This window comes from Triturus cristatus, chromosome 3_2 (genome assembly GCF_964204655.1).
Source record: "Triturus cristatus chromosome 3_2, aTriCri1.1, whole genome shotgun sequence".
Classification (NCBI taxonomy): Eukaryota; Metazoa; Chordata; class Amphibia; order Caudata; family Salamandridae; genus Triturus; species Triturus cristatus.
Window position 1 is genome coordinate 181,176,022 of NC_140584.1, and position 14,522 is coordinate 181,190,543.

Here is a 14,522-nt window from a genome sequence, read left to right on the forward strand (position 1 = left end):
GCGTCCCACGTCTCGTTGTCGTCCCGTCTTGGCAGTGGGCGGCGGTGCTTCGTGGGGTGCTCCAGGACAGTCTCGGCCACACGACCACGGGCAGAAGCAGGGGGGCAGCTCGGGAGCAATCTCTTCAGCACGTCACGCTGTCAGCTTCACGGCGAGGGCACAAAAGGCGTCGCAGGTCCTCACAGGAGCTTCCACGGCCAGGGGGGGTTGCAGAGGCTCGGTGCTTGGAGCCTGCACAGTCTCTCCTTTGCGGTGCGGGGGGCAGGTGCTTGTGGTGCTTGGACCAGGGGAACAGGTCTTTGCGGTGCTCGCAGTAGCCCCGGTGGTAGATGTCGCGGTGCTTAGGTGAGGGGCACAAGGTCCTCAGGGGTCAGCTTCACAGGATCGCTTCCAGCAGTTCTCCTCTTCTGGGGGAAAGGTAGCGCCCACAGTTCCTGGGGCGCAGTTCAGGGGGCAAGTTCACAAGCAAGCCCTTGGAGATTGTTTGAAAGCGCAAGTTGATGCAAAGTCTTTTCCTTTAGTCTTTTCCCCTCCTTCCAGCAGACAGGCACCCACTGCAGGCCAGTCTCTCAGGAAGAGAGACAGTATTCCTCCTTCAGCTTCTCCAGGTCCTTCTCCTTCAGGCAGAGTTTCTTCTTGGCGCAAACAGGATCTGATTTCTTAGGAGCAGGGCTCCTTCTTTTATAGCACAATTCTTTTGTTCTTTGTCGCCAGGGGGCCTGGGCCTGGCTCAGTCCAGTTTTGGAGCACTTTGTTGTGGTGACTCTGCTCTTTTCTTTCAGCAGCAGGGCAGAGACATCAGCCGCTCCACAGGGGGCGGAGCCGGCATTGTGGTGACAGAGCACAGGTCTATTCAGAGTCAAAGGTGTACTCCTCCCACCCATACTGGTGTAATCTCTCTACCCACCACCTGGCAGCCAGCCTGTCTCCTGGAATTCCCCAGCCCTGCTCCTTTACTGTTACTAGGCAGAACACACACACACAGCAGAGGCGGACTGAAATGGCCAGGTCAGTAAATACTAACTTTCTAAAAGTAGTATTTACAAACACAGGATATTAAAATAAACTTTACTAAAAGAAGTATTTTATTATTCTGAGTTCAGGCATACTAAACTTGACTTTCTACCATGCTCTCTGAGTCCACTGGGATTACAGCGTGTAGTAATTCCAGCAGCCAATTCTGGCCTATGGAGAGCAGGTAGCCTTCAATAGTGAAAAACGAAAATGGCTGTAATTCACTATTAGGACATGCCACACACATCAGGGCATGTCCTACCTTATAACTACAATGCACCCTGCCCTTGGGCCTACCAGAGGGGTGACTAATATGTAGTTAAGTGAAGGTTTGGGGACTGGCAAGTAGGTGCACTTGTGCAATCAGCGCGACAGTACCAGACCGCGCGCAGGTTCTGCAGTGGCAGACCCTAGACACATTTTACTAGGCCGCTTCCGTGGGTGGCACAACCAGTGCTGCAAGCCCACCAGCAGCATTTGTATTTACAAGCCCTGGCACTCCTGGTGCACTTTACTAGGGGCTGATAGTAAACCAAATAAGACAAACATGGACACCAATCAATGTATACATTTTACCATAGGGAGAGCATATGCACCTTAGCACTGATCAGCAGTGGTAAGGTGCCCAGAGTCATAAAACAGCCAACAACAGGTCAGAGAAAATACAGGAGGAAGGCAAAAAGTTTAGGGATGACCCTGCCAAAAGGGCCAGGTCCAACAGGGTTCATTTTGCCATAGAAATTATGGTTAGTGCTGCAAAAAGAAAATTTAGGGCATTTTTTAAGTGAGATCTCAAATCCTCTTCTATTTCATTAGAAAATTCTGACATGCAGACTGAAACAATCACTTTCAATACCAGCAGTAGACTTCCAGTTAACTCCCTGGTGAGCAGTAGCTTTACTACAGTGATCTAATGAACAACTAGAGTGCTAACATTCCGAATTTATGCCAAATGTGTGACACATCTGAATGCCTTCTTGATGGAATCAAAGTAAAAAGCTGAAAGCATTTCCTACTGAGGAGACTGCAGTAAATGAGGAAATTTGGAAACTTCATAACAAATAAGTATCCCAAGATGGCCACCAGAGAAAAAAGAGCCCAAATGTAGCACAAATATCACCCAGATGTAGCCCACGTTTAGCCCATTGACAGAAGTGTGCAAGACATTTTTTATATTTAGTTTTTCTGCAGTTTTATATAGTGCAGACTGGTCAGGTATTGGAGCGTTACATCTTACTTGAACCCCTTATTGCGTATTTTGCACGAAGTACATGAGATTGATCTTGCGAAACATTGAACTTTACGATTCTGTTATCCTGAAGTTGCTCTGAACCAGGCTATGTAACACCCGTTTTTACCTACTGGTTTTAATTAATTCTCACTGTATTGTATTAGGAAAGAGGATTTACTGTTTTTATGTACACTTTTATGATCTATGTTTCTAAATCAGATCGAATAAAGTTTAATGAATTCTATGGCAGGACGGAGGCGAGGATTATGCATATCTTTCCTCACTTTATTTGCATAGCCGTTCAAAGAAAATGTAACACAACAATCATTAAAGAAATGACCACACAACCCATGAACCATTAGGGGGGTAGTCTCCAAGGCAACTATAGACCAATCATATCACAGTCCATCGTATGTAATATCGTGATGTCTCTTCCGCTTCCTCTTTCTTCACTGCTCGTCAGTTAAGTGCATTCCTTACATTCTTGGCTTAATCTGACGTTGTTGCTGTTTGTATAGCGGTTTCTTGTGAACATTATTAGCATTATTGCCTTGGTATTGTTTCGTATTCCCTGCACAGCAGGCTCTTGCCTGAGAGCGTTCTCCCCTTCCCAGTTTCTCCCGCTGTGCACTCTGTGTGCGGTGAGATCCTGTCAGGCGCATCTGGTCCGAGCGAGGCAGCTCCGTCGAGCGCTCCCACTGGTCTTTACGCGCGTTTGGGAATCCGGTCACTCCTATAGTGTCCGCTTGATTTCTGACCAACCCTCGCCTAATTTTGACACCGCTACACGGTGATTTCCCCACACGGCCACGTTAGTGACCAGCACCACCGGGTGGTGGTAATTGGTATTGCGCCTCAGTTTATTCTTATAACAGCTTCGGGGGAAGCCCAGATGTTGGAGCACCGGCAAGGGGGCTGCCTTAAGGATTTTAAGGACATATGTTCTGTGGTCACACCCTCTGCTATCATGTCTTCTCCAGAAGACCATTTTTACTCCTCCTACCAGGAAGTGGAGGAGGAATGACCCCCCAACTTCTCCCTCCAGCAGTGGACCAAGCCCTCTCTCTGGCTACTCTAGGGTGCTGGCTCCTCTTAGGGATCAGGATGATAAGCTGGTGAAAAGCATGTCTGGGGTGTTCAGTAACCCAAATCTGGTGGTGACGGGTCCTAGTAGTCTCCCAGATGGGGAATAAAAGGGCAGTTAAGCATAACGTGGGGCACTTGGAAGGATTTGATAAACTTACGGAGACCTTCCTCAAAAATGCGCAAACCCTGAAACATGCACCCTGCCGGGAGGAGGAAGAGTCCGGGGAAGATTGTGATGCTGTCACCACTCTTGTAGACCTCAATGGCGGGTTTCCCTTAGAGGGAAAGGGTGTATCGGAGGACGACTTCTCCTCCGATGAGGATAAGGACTCAGGGCGTCCCTGGCATCAAGAGTCCCACTCCTCTCAGTCCCGGGTTGGGGACGGGGTCCACTCGGACATGTTCGAGCCTACACAAATTTACCATCATAGGTCGGCGGAGTGGACCCCTGACACCAAAGTGGCAGAGTATGTGGTGGTGAAAATCCATCAACCCCTTGAAAGGGAGGTCAGGAATAGGATGAGGGGAGAATGCCCCAGGCCCTCACTGAAGGGGAAGGTCGCACACACGCCTGAAATTGATGAGAACCTATGTACCTTTTTCTCCAAGTATATGAGGGATCCCAAGAAAGGAATTGATAGGTCTTGGACATGGTAGGGCCCTTGACCCAAATTATTCAATTGGCGGAGCGTTCAAAAGAGTCAGGATCCCCTTTGTCCACAGATATTGTGGCTGGTTGGGCGCACTACCCTAAACCCTAAAACACTACCCCCTCCACTACCCAAACACCACTGCACTACCCTAAACCCTGAAACACTACCCCCAGCATGAGATCCTACACTACCCAAACACCACTGCACTTCCCTAAACCCTAAATCTACCCCCAGCACAACCCCCTACACTACACAAACACCACTGCACTACCTTAAACCCAAAAACACTACCCCAGCACGACCCCCAAGACTACCCAAACACCACTGCACTACCCAAAACACTAAATCTACCCCTAGAAAGACCCCCTTCACTACCTAAACACAACTGCACTACCCTAAACCCTAAAACACTACCCTCAGCATGATCCCCCTCACTACCCAAACACCACTGTATGACCCTAAACCTTAATACACGACCCCCTACACTACACAAACACCACTGCACTACCCTAAACCCTAACATACTAGAACCCAGCTCAACCCCCTAACGTACACAAACACCACTGCACTACCCTAAACCCTAAAACACTACCCCCTATACTACACAAACTCCACTGCACTACCCTAAACCCTAAAAGACTACCCCAGCACTACCCCCTACACTACACAAACACCACTGCACTACCCTAAACTCTAATACACTAACCCAGCACTACCCCCTACACTACCCAAACACCACTGCACTACCATAAACCCTAAAACACTACTCCAGCAAAACCCTGTCCACTACACAAACACCACTGCACTACCCTAAACCCTAAAACACTACCCCCAGCATGACTCCGTACACTACCCAAACACCACTGCACTACCCTAAACCCTAAATCTACCCCAACACGATCACCTACATTACCCAAACACCACTGCACTACCCTAAACCATAAAACACTACCCCAGCATGACCCCTATACTACACAAACACCAGTGCACTACCCTAAACCCTAAAACACTACCACCAACATGACTCCCTACACTACTCAAACACCACTGCACTACCCTAAGCCCTAAAACACTACCCCAGCACTACCCCCTATACTACCCATACACCACTGCACTACCCTCAACCCTAAACCACTACCCCAGCACGACCCCCTACACTACTGCACTACCCTAAACCCTAAAACAGTACCCCAGCATGACCCCCTACACTACACAAACACCACTGTACTACCCTAAACCCTAAAACACTACCCCCAGCACAACCCAGTACGCTACCCAAACACCACTGCACTACCCTAAACACTAGAAAAAAAACACCCCATGCCCAATTCCTCTAACCTCTTACTCCTCGTGGTTCCTCTCTCCTCGTGGTTCCTGCTTCACTTTGTCTCTGAGGGGTGGTGCACATCGTTGTGAGGAAATGGAACAGCTTTTGTTTCCTTACAACAACGTGGATCGTCTACATGTTTTTTAGGACGCATGATCATTTACCATACATACCTTTACAGCAAAATTTGTTGTAAAGGCATGCGTGGTAAATGACAATGCGTTCTAAAAAAATGTGTTGTAATGACTTCGCGAAGTACAACGCATGCGTGGAAATGCATGCGTTGTAATGGTATCGTGAAGTAAAAAAGTTGTTGTAACGGTTTTTTACCAATCGAAGCTGGCACCTGTTCTTCAGAGAGACGATTATTTGATTAATTAGGAAGAAGGAATGTGTTTTTTTTACCGAAAAGTGCATTCCCAGCTGCTGTATTGTGAAAGTGTCCACGTGGCCCGGTTTCACTTACAGTGAGAAAGTGGAAGAGTCTGTTTGGATCTAAAGGAGTTCTGTTGTTGGACAGGGCCGGCGCGACACGTCATCAGAAAACATAGCTAATGGAAAGCGTCCTCCCTGAAGTGTGGAGCAGTGCCATGAGAGGTCAACGAGTGTGCGTCCCACCGCAGTATGACCGTACCGCGTGACCCATGTGCCGTCTCCAGGGTACAGGAGGTAGAAGCGGCATCGCAGGTCCTCTTGAAGAACATTGTAGCACTAATTCCACATTTTGGTACTAGGGCATATTAACTTTGTTGTTCCTGCCAGATACAAAGAGAAGATTCTGTGTTATTCAGTGCCCTTGTTACCTTTTTTGTGGGTTGTGGTGCTTGTCACTTCGCTGCCCCGCCACTGCACACGACTGGGCACCCGACCTCATGTGCCATCTGCAGGGCCTCTGCCCTCAGATCACTGGTTTCGGTTTCTGGAGTGGCAACATAAACAGTTGCTCTCAAAGGACTAGCCCGAACACTTAGGTGAATATCCTCTGCATCAGCATTCCACTGAAATTCTTTCCTAGATCTCCCATGTCGAAGAGGACGTCATAATAGCACGGCTCCTCTCGCGACACCATATGACATCATCGGAGCCATAAGAGGACCTCGTCGGTGTGCTGACGTCAGTTCCACCCATTTTTTCTGTGCCACCGAGGAAAACAGGCGGACCGAGGCATTTTCACAGGTATACATAGTATAATAAATATATATATATATTCGCTGAAAAATCCATAGGTTTCAGGCACGTCATAGTTAGAAATTAGCATTTAAAAAACCTTAGAAATTCACTGAAAAAACCATAGGTTTCAGGGGCATTATAGTTAGTTGGACATTTCACTCGTACAAAACCATAGAAATTTCTCCATTATAGTTAGTTCAGCTAACTATAACGCTGATGACGTCACATATTGCATCACTCATGACATGGTCAGTGACATCACTCATGACATCACTGATGACATCTCAAATGACAACACTGATGACATCATCCAATGAATGTGTGTTTTCCTGAAAATTAAATTTGTTTTATATATGTACATCTCAAGGTCGATGGAAGAATAAATGGGTATATAAGTGTCTAAATGGATGATTTGTTTTGTAAAACTGATTGTATAACTGACTGATTAAGTGTATCTTAGTGAATACATGGGTTAGTGAGTAATGTTTAAATATGTAAATATCTGTATCAGTCTCTCACTTTGTGTATAAGTGGCTGCATGGGTTGGTGAGTAGCTACATGAGTGTCTATAAGGGTTATTAGTTGGTTTTTTGAGTATCAGTATGAGTGTCTGAGTGTCTGTATGGTTCGGTGGGGGGTATTACTTAGTGCATAGATGCATGAATGAGTGACTCACTGTTTGTATGTGTTGAAGACAGCATGTGTGCAGGACTGTATAGGTGGATGAGTGTGTGTATGAGTGTGATAGTGAGTGAATGACTGTCTCATTAGTGTCTTAATGAGTAACTACATGTTTTAAACTAGTATATGTGAGTATTGGTGTATATAAGTGAGTATATGTGAGAGTGAGATTTCCTGTACAAATAAGGAGGTGTTTCTATAAGTGATTATTTAAGAGAGTAAGTATGTGTAAGTTTCTGTAGAAGTAAGTGTGGTAGTGTGTGTATAACTGTATATGCAAGTGAATGGATGTTTGATACTTTGTTTCCATATGTGACTATGTGTGTGAGTAACTCTATGGATGAGTGGCAGTGTGTAACAGGATGTATATGTGTATGAGTACATATGATGAGTGAGTACATGTATGAGTGACTGTATAGGGACTGTTGGTGAATGAGTGGATGTGTGTGTAGATTTTGGAATTACTGAATAGGTGTGTTGTAACTGGTATTGGTATGTCTATTGTTTTGAAAATGTTAGTTTGTATTTTTGAGTGTGCGTATCAAAGGTTATATTAGGGTGAGAGGAGGTCTGCCACTCAAGGATGATGTCATCAGTGATGTCATCAGTGATGTCATTTGAGGTGTCATCAGTGATGTCATGAGTGATGAGTGATGAGTGATGTCATTGACCATGTCATGGGTGATGTAATATATGATGTCATCAGCAGTGCATTGCGGGCGCGCGAGTTATAATTAGCTGAACTAACTATAACGGGGGAATTTCTATAGTTTTGTACGAGTGAAATGTCCAACTAACTATAACGCCCCTGAAACCTATATTTTCGCGAAGTCGGGTGCGTGCATCGTGAGTGTAGAAAACCAGGTCAGCAGAGCTGCTGTAGAGCCAGAGAACCAGGTCAGCAGAGCTACTCTAGAGCCTAAGAACTAGGTCAGCAGAGCTGCTCTAGAGCCAGAGAACCAGGTCAGCAGAGCTGCTGTAGAGCCAGAGAACCAGGCCAGCAGAGCTGCTTTAGAGCCAGAGAACCAGGTCAGCAGAGCTGTTGTGGAGCCAGAGAACCAGATCAGCAGAGCTGCTCTGTAGCCTAAGAACTAGGTCAGCAGAGCTGCTCTAGAGCCAGAGAACCAGGTCAGCAGACCTGCTGCAGAGCCAGAGAAATCAGGTCAGCAGAGCTGCTTTAGAGAGAGAGAACCAGGTCAGCAGAGCTGCTTTAGAGCTAGAGAACCAGGTCAGCAGACGTGCTATAGCTGACACTGACTGACTGACACTGACTGACTGACACTGACTGATTGACACTGACTGACACTGATTGACTGACACTGACTGACACTGATTGACTGAAACTGACTGACTGACACTGATTGACTGACACTGACTGACTGACACTGACTGATTGACACTGAGTGACACTGATTGACTGACACTGATTGACTGACACTGACGGACACTGATTGACTGACACTGACTGACACTGACTAACTGACTGACACTGACTGACTGACACTGACTGACACTGACTAACTACTCTCTACTACTCTAATACTCACTCTCTACTACTCTCTACTACTCACTCTCTACTACTAACTCTCTACTACTCACTCTTTACTACTCTCTACTACTCACTCTCTACTACTCTACTACTCACTCTCTACTACTCACTCTCTACTACTCACTTGCTACTACTCTCTACTACTCACTCTCCACTACTCACTCTCTACTACTTACTCTCTACTAATCACTCTTTACTACTACTCTCTCTACTACTCACTCTACCACTCTCTACTCTTCACACTCTACTACTCACTCTCTACTACTCTCTGCTACTCACTCTACTACTCTCTACCACTCACTTTCTACTACTCTACTACTCACTCTCTACTACTCTCTACTACTCTCTCTCTACTACTCACTCTTTACTACTCACTCTCTACTACTCTCTACTACTCACTCTCTCCTACTCACTCGCTACTACTCTCTACTTCTCACTCTCTACTACTCACTCTCTACTACACTCTCTCTACTACTCTCTACTACTACTCTCTACTATTCACTCTCTACTACTCACTCTCTACTACTCTCTACTACTCACTCTACTACTCTCTACTACTATCTACCACTCAGTCTCTACTACTCACTCTCTGCTACTCTCTACTACTCTCTCTCTGCTACTCACTCTCTACTACTCACTCTCTACTACTCACTCTATTACTCTCTACTATTCACTCTCTACTACTCGCTCTCTACTACTCGCTCTCTACTACTCTATCTCTACTTCTCACTTTCTACTACTCTACTACTTTCTACTACTCTCTCTACTACCCACTCTCTACTACCCACTCTCTACTGCTCTACTACTCTCTGCTACTCTCTCTACTACTCACTTGCTACTATTCTCTACTACTCACTCTACTACTCTCTCCTACCCTCTACCACTCACTCTCTACTACTCACTCTCTACTACTCTCTCTCTACTACTCACTCTCTACTACTCACTCTACTACTCTCTACTACCCACTCTCTACTACTCTCTACTACTCACTCTGTACTACTCACTCTCTACTAATCACTCTCTACTACTCTCTACTGCTCACTCTCCACTACTCACTCTCTACTACTCGCTCTCAACTACTCTCTACTACTCACTCTACTACTCAATCTCTACTACTCTCTACTACTCTCTCTCCACTACGCCACTACACTCTACTACTCACTCTCTACTACTCACTCTCTACTACTCTACTACTCTCTACCACTCTCTCTCTACTACTCACTCTCTACTACTCTCTACTACTCACTCTCTACTACTCTACTACTCTCTACTACTCTCTCTCTATAACTCACTCTGAACTACTCCCTACTACTCACTCTACTACTCACTCTCTACTACTCTCTACTACTCACTCTCTACTACTCTACTACTCACTCTCTACTACTCACTCTCTACTACTCTCGCTCTACTACTCTCTACTACTCACTCTACTACTCACTCTCTACTACTCACTCTCTACTGCTACTCTCTACTACTCACTCTGCTACTCTCTCTACTACTCTCTACTACTCTCTACTACTCACTCTCTACTCTATATTACTCGCTCTCTACTCTCTACCTCTCTACCTCTCTACCTCTCTACCTCTCTCTACCTCTCTCTCTGCTACTCTCTACCTCTCTACCTCTACACCTCTACCTCTCTACCTCTACCTCTCTACCTCTCTCTACCTCTCTCTACACGCACACATATGCACATATATATATGCATATATATGCATATGCATTTATATGTATGTATGTGTATATATATATACATAAACATATATATATAATCTGCATATCTATATAAATATAAATGTATGCATACATATACATATATGCATACATATGCATGTTATGTACATGAAAGTTTGAAAAACACTAATACAAGCAAAGCTAAAAAGCCACCTAATTACAAACAGAATTGCTTTAACTTAAACGAGGGCGAGACCTATTGCATTTTAATGCTTGTTTACTTTGGTTCCATCAAGAAGGCATTCAGATGTGTCACACATTTGCCATAAATTCTGAATGGTAGCACTCTAGTTCCTCATTAGATCACTGTAGTAAAGCTACTGCTCACCAGGGAAGTCTGCTGCTGGTATTCAAAGTGCATATTTCAGTCTGCATGTCAGAATTTTTTAATGAAGTAGAAGAGGATTAGAGAAGTCAAAATGTGCCCTAATTTTTCTTTCTGCAGCACTTATCATAATTTCTATGGCAAAATGAACCCCCTCATTTTGTTCCTTTACAAATTAAATATTTTAAGTGTTTCCACTTTATTCCAATCAAGATAGCTTCAGGTTTGCCATACTTGTGACATAAGTAAGACTGTTAGTGCTCTAGTTGTTCTTTAAAACACTCTGGGACATTCTGTCATTGGGCTATACTTGGGATACATCTGGGTGATATTTGTGCTATATTTGGGGTCTTTTATCTCTGGTGGCCATCTTGGGAGACTTATTTGTAATGAAGTTTCCTAATTTCCTCATTTACTACAGTCTCCTCGGTAGGAATACTTTCAGTTTTTTACTTTGATTCCATCAAGAAGGCAATCAGATGTGTCACACATTTGCCATAAATTCAGAATGTTAGCACTCTAGTTGCTCATTAGATCACTGTACTAAAGCTACTGCTCACCAGGGAAGTCTGCTGCTGCTATTGAAAGTGCATGTTTCAGTCTGCATGTCAGACTTTTTTAATGAAATAGAAGAGGATTTGAGAAGTCACTCAAAATGTGCCCTCATTTTTCTTTCTGCAACACTAATCATACTTTCTATGGCAAAATGAACCCCCTCGTTGTGTTCCTTTTTAAACTTAATGTTTTAAGAGTTACCACTTTATTCCAATCAAGATGGCTTCAGGTGTGCCATACGTTTATCATAAGTAGGACTGTTAGTGCTCTAGTTATTCTTTGGAACACTCTGGGAAGCTGCAGTAGAACACAAAGGAATCAACTGACAGTCTCTGCCCTTGTTGGTTGTACATGTTTTACAGAGAATGTCAGACTTCATGCTCACATGACTGAGAAAGATAATGTGAATTTACAGAAAATATGCTCTCAGTTTAGCTTAAAGATCCCCTTCCAAACCTCTGTGGTGAAAGCATGAGAAAATAGTTTTCTCTCAAACATGATTCATGATATCTCAGCAGAAGGCTTTTTCACATGGTAAAATCACCTTAGAACATACCACAATTTCTAAAATGAGTATGGTACCATCAACAAATGATTTATAATGTAACTAAAGTCTTAAAACCTTCTATTAACTGCAATGCTTTTTAATGAGGTGCTATCATGTATATTGGTCCCAAGATGGCTGCCAACACTTCTTGGATGAAGTGCTGACAGCCAATCAGATCTCACGATGAGAAGTGTGGTTAGGCTCCGCCCAGATATATATGTGATATTACTTTTGATTTTCTCAGGAACTACCAAACGGATTTACACCATTTAAGCAAAAGGCATGACTCTGAACCAAGGTCTACCTTTCTGCCAAATTTTGTGTAATTCCATCCAGCAGTTTGGGCTGTAGCTGCGGCTTAAGTTCCTATGGGAAATTGCATGGGGAAAACACGTTTTGGGACCCCCCCTTTTTTCTCAGCCCCCACTACACGAATCATCCCGAGACTTTCAGGACTGGAGTGGACCGGAGCTGGCCAAAAGTTTTGAGCATTTCGCGAAGATTCGTCAACGGGCGTCAAAGTTATTCCAAATAGAATGTTGCAGATTTCCTATGGAAAATAGGTCCTAACTATAACTACCTACTGGCGACCGCCAGTAGGTAATATATATATATATATATATATATATATATATATATATATATATATATAAAAAATAGAGTTTGCATGTGGCAATAGATTGTTTATGAGATATTTGGATAAAATTGTTTAAAACTTGTGTGATGCTTCACACACATGGCCACTTGGCATTGATTATATCACTTATATGTTTATATATATATTTTTTATGTACTTATATGTTTATATATATATTTTTTATGTACTTACAATTAATTATTGAATTGTACTTACACATGTTTACTCTTTGATATTGATTTTGTAAATAATGCACTGGTGTTTGCAGTTTGAAGAGTATTTTTTCTCTCATTTTTGCTGCAAGAAAGTCTTTTGTTTATCTCTATGCTCGGGTTACGAGCAACTCTGGTCCGTTTTTAATGTTTACACATACTTGAAATGGTGGACGAGTGATTTGTAACTTTTGGCCTGTGAAGAAGAGCGCTTGCTCGAAACTCGTTGCCATTAAACATTCTTTAGAAACGAGCCTTGGAGTGCGAGTTATTCCTTTACTGACAGAATTGTGGAGTTTTCTACGAAATATTACCGGGACCCGGAACCCGGGAACTCGCACCGACCCCGAGAGGAGTGGAGCTGGCGAAGTCGGAAAACTTTCTTCTTTGCAATTATGAACGTTAGCTCACACCGCCGAAGAACCGAAAGGATTTGGTGATCTTTACGAGGCTGGGAACGGCGGAATTCGTGCGGGTGAGTGTGGGACTGGAGGGCGCGCACCGGAGGGAACGCGTAATCCGATCCTGCTGTAACCCGTATTGAGCGCGCTGACAGCCTGTGTGGATTGTGTTTATAAATCGGCAGGGGTTCCATGCACTCGCTGCGGTGAGTGGTGCTGGCAAGGAGTCGTATGAAACGAAATTGCTCACAGCGGAGATGAACAGGGGGAAACCGACGGGTGTGACGTCCATGGAACCACAAGTGAAGGATAAAAGAGCAGGAAGGCCTGATGCTGCTCAGACTTTGTTTTGTGAAACAGATGGTGAAGAGAGGAGATATGCGCAAGGGACAGCCGATGGGGCCACTACAGCAAACAAGAGTTTGAGGCAACTATTGTTTAATTACGAGAAACTGCTGAAGAGGGAAATAAACAGATGGTGGGAGGTGTCCTCCCTGAATAATTATATTGAGGTTGGTAGGGTGCCGAGGGGGCTTCGAATCCTAATAACACCTACATATCAGAATCCTCACCCAAAATTGTTGGAAGACTGGTCAAGCTTGATGTCAGAAACGTGCAAGCACATGCTGGGATTGCTATCTAAATATGCTGCAATTGAACTTGAACAAGTCTTGAAAGATGTTGAGAAATTGAAAGAAGAACTGGATAAACATGCCGCACAGGATGAAATTAAAATTGCACTTGAACAAATGGAAGTCAGACTGGACAAATATGAGGAAGAAATTAAACAAAAAAAGAAACGGAAATTTTTGAGAGATAAACAAGATTATGCCAGTGGAAGGATTTTGACATTTGGGAAGAGGTATGATGGTGCAATTAAGCAGTTTAAACAGTTTGGTAGGTTCAGGGAACCAGAAGTGGTAACATCTGAATCTGGTTCAGAGATCTACTCCGATTTGGATGAGGCGTCCGAGACCGTTGGTGATGAAGTACCAGCCCTTAGGCCTTTTGAAGAATATCGTTTTTTACAGACCAATATGACTTTGAGATCACGACCCCCAGAGACAATGCGCGGAAAAGGAAAAGGAAGAGGCGTAAACATAAAAGGGAAAAAAACAAGGAGGGGAGGAAGGAAACGTGAAGGAAACAGTGCCGCATGGGAGACAAACACGGCAATCGAAACAGAAGTAATGGGTGAGAAAAACTTAACAGTCTTAAATTTATCCTCCCATGTCCTAACCAAGGCAGAGGAATCTTTACTTGAACTTGGTTTGACTTTTTGTCCGATGGCGAACTTTGATTATAGCAGAACCAGAATTGATGTCTTTCTTTTTGTTCGCAAATTGAAATTGTTAAAGTTGTTTTTGCAAAAGAAAAAGCATGTTTTGGAATGTGACACT